The following is a 3319-nucleotide window of genomic DNA, read 5'->3' as shown; positions in this document are numbered from 1 at the left end:
CTATGTGCAAAGCACTTTTTAAGCACTGGGGCTGGGGTGGGGGGGATACCAGGTGATCAGGTTGTCCCAAATGGGGCTCACAGATGCGGTAACTGAGGCTTAGATGAGTTAAGTGACTTGCTCAAGGTCACACAGCAGACATATGGTGGAGCCAGGATTAGAACCCATGACCTCTGACTCCCAAGCTCGGGCTCTTTCCACTGAGCCACTCAGCCACGTCAATATAACAATTAATAGACACAGTCTCTGCCCAAAACAAGCTTACAGTCTAGAGACTGCATTTATGTTATTTCATCTTTCCCACTGTGTCTGCTGCCAAACACTTCCCCAATTTACTTTAAGATTATGAGCTGCCACAGAGCCAAGGACTGTGTCTAATTCTCATCTGTGTGTTATTTCCCCAGTGCTCAGTACAGTACTCTGCAGAAGCAAATGCTTAAGAAATACTATTACAACTTATTTTGGAATGCTGGTTCCCAGTCAGATGATGGCATTAAAAAATAAAATAAATTATGGTATTCATAAAGCGCTCATTATGGGCCAGGTACTGTACTAAGCACTGAGGTGGATCCAAACAAATTGGGTTGGACACAGTCTCTGTCCCACATGGGGCTTACAGTCTTAAACCCCATTTTACAGATGAGGTAATGGGCACAGAGGAGTGAAGTGAGTTGACCAAGGTCTCACAGCAGACAAGTGGCAGAGGCAGAATTAGAACCCAGGTCCTTCTGACTCCCAAGGCCATGATATATCCACAAGGCCATGTCATGGAGGCAGAAATCCTGTTTATATCCAGGAGAGGTGGTGTAGGGGAAGGGGGCATAAGGATTGTAGGGACTTAATACAGTGCCTGGCACATAGTAAATGCTTAACAAATACCTTAAAAAAGAGCATTGTACTAAGTGCTTGAAGGAGTACCATACAATATTAATCAATGTCATTTATTGAGCTCTCACTATGTGCAGACCACTGTACTAAGTGTTTAGGGGAGTACGATACAACAAAGTCAGCAGACACATTCCTTAGAGTTTCTCATCAAGATCCTGCTTGCAAACTATGTGGAGGCATCCAAAATCTGACCTCTAGGTTCTCGGAGAATCAAGATTTGGTATGTTCCTGACTCTTACTATTATGGTACCATTATTACCATTATAACTTCGCTTCAACATGACTGTGGCTGTGCTTAAAGGTTATCTACCCGGAAGAATCTTTAATGCTCCTGAAATGTTCCCCTGTCCCAAAGATTAATTAGTGTAGACTTTGAGTCTTGTCACAAGAGTCATATTTAAAAGGCTCACAGACATATAGAAAAGATTTTTTCAGTAACTGATTAGATTTCACAAAACGAAAAAGCTTATTTAGTGCTTTTGGAATGACTTGTCTCATCCAATGCTATCGATGCATCTCGGACCCATAGCGATGCCATGGACACATTTCCTCCAGAAAATCCCACTTTCATCTGCAATCACTCTGGTAGTGTATCCTTAGAGTTTTCTTGGTAAAAACGCAGAAACGGTTTACCATTGCCTCCTTCCTCATAGTAAATTTGAGTCTCCGTCCTTGACTCTCTCCCGGGCTGTTGCTGCCCAGCACGGGTGAGTTTTTGACTTGTAGCAGTTTGCCTTCCACTTGCTAGCCACTGCCCAAGCCAGGAATGGAATGGATATGCCTCTGCCTGACTGTCCCTCCCGTGGTCAAGACTGCTGGAGTACTGGAAACTCTCCAGGTGTGATCCTGAGAGGGGTTTGAATGACTACTCTGACAAATAAATAGCCTTAAAATTTGAGCTTCCTTTTCTAATTTTCACCATTAATATAGAAAATGTCTCTTGGCCCCCTCCAATTGGGCTTCCTCCCTATTCACTCCACAGAAATTGTCCTTCCTAAGGTCAACAATGATCTCCTTTTTTCCATACCCAACAGCCTCTACTCCATCCTAATCTTCCTCGGCGTCTCAGCAGCCTTTGACAGTGTGGACCACCTCCTTCTCATGGAAATATAAGCCAACCTTGGTTTCACTGACACTATCCTCTGCTGGTTCTTCTATCTCTCTGGTCCCTCATTCTGTGTCTTTCACGGGCTTCTCCTCTGCCTCCCACCCTCCAACTGTGGGCCCTCAAGGTTCAGTTCTGGGTCCCTTCTATCCTCCATCTACATGCACTCCCTTGTAGAACTCTTTTGCTCCCAGAGCTTCAACTCCTCCTCTCTCTCCTTCTCTGAAGTCTTGCAGTTCTTCCTCTCTTCAGGACATTTCCACTTGGATGTCTCGCCAACACCTTCCATTTAACATGTCCAAAACCGAACGCCTCATTTTACCACCAAACCCTGTCCTCTCCTGCCCCTGTTTTTCTGATCGCAACAGACAACATCACCAACCTCCCCATCACACAAATCTGTAATCTTGGCATTACCTTGACTCATCTCTCTCACTCAATCCAAATACTCAATCTGTCACCAAATACTGTCAGTGCAATCTTCACATCGCTAAAATTTGTCCATTTCTCTCCATCTAAACTGCTACCACGTTGATCCAGACACTGATCATTTCCCACTTTGGCTACTTTATCAGTTTCCTTGCTGACCTCCTGTTTCTCCCCGGTACCATCCTTATTTCATTCTGCTATCGGGGTCTTTTTTCTGAAAAAAAGATCAGCCCACGTCTCCCATTCCTCAAGAACCTCCCCACCCACCCCCAAGCAATCAATGAATCATATTCGTTGAGTACTTCCTCGGCTCAGTGGAAAGAGCCCGGGCTTTGGAGTCAGAGATCATGGGTTCAAATTCCGCTCCACCAACTGTCAGCTGTGTGACTTTGGGCAAATCACTTAGCTTCTCTGTGCCTCAGTTACCTCATCTGTAAAATGGGGATTAAAACTGTGAGCCCCCCGTGGGACAACCTGATCACCATGTAACCTCCCCAGCGCTTAGAACACTGCTTTGCAAATAGTAAGCGCTTAACAAATACCATCGTTATTATTATTATTATTCATATTTATTGAGTGCTTACTGTGTGCAAAGCACTGTACTAAGCACTTAGAAAGTACAATTCAGCAACAGAGACAATCCCTGCCCACAGTGGGCTCACAGTCTAGAAGGGGGGAGACAGACACAAAAACAAGTAAACAGACATTAATATAATAAATAAAACTATAGATAGGAGCTTACTGTGTGCAAAGCACTGTACTAATCACCTCTGAGAGTACAATCAAACAAAACTGGTAGAAACGTTCCCGGCCCACAACATGATTATATCAGCTTTAAAGCACTCAATCAGCTCACTTATCCTATTTACCTTGGTGAGCCCCTATTACAACCCAGCC

General features: G+C 44.3%; 1 non-coding gene across 1 annotated transcript; it reads right to left on the bottom strand.

Moving 5' to 3' along the window:
- Nucleotides 1–1606: 1606 nt before the first annotated feature.
- Nucleotides 1607–1744, bottom strand: LOC119924468. Its single transcript, XR_005449180.1, has one exon. It is a non-coding gene; the product is annotated as a small nucleolar RNA SNORA7 (small nucleolar RNA).
- Nucleotides 1745–3319: the final 1575 nt, after the last annotated feature.

Source organism: Tachyglossus aculeatus, chromosome 2 (genome assembly GCF_015852505.1).
Source record: "Tachyglossus aculeatus isolate mTacAcu1 chromosome 2, mTacAcu1.pri, whole genome shotgun sequence".
Classification (NCBI taxonomy): domain Eukaryota; kingdom Metazoa; phylum Chordata; class Mammalia; order Monotremata; family Tachyglossidae; genus Tachyglossus; species Tachyglossus aculeatus.
This window is presented reverse-complemented; position numbering and strand designations above follow the sequence as displayed.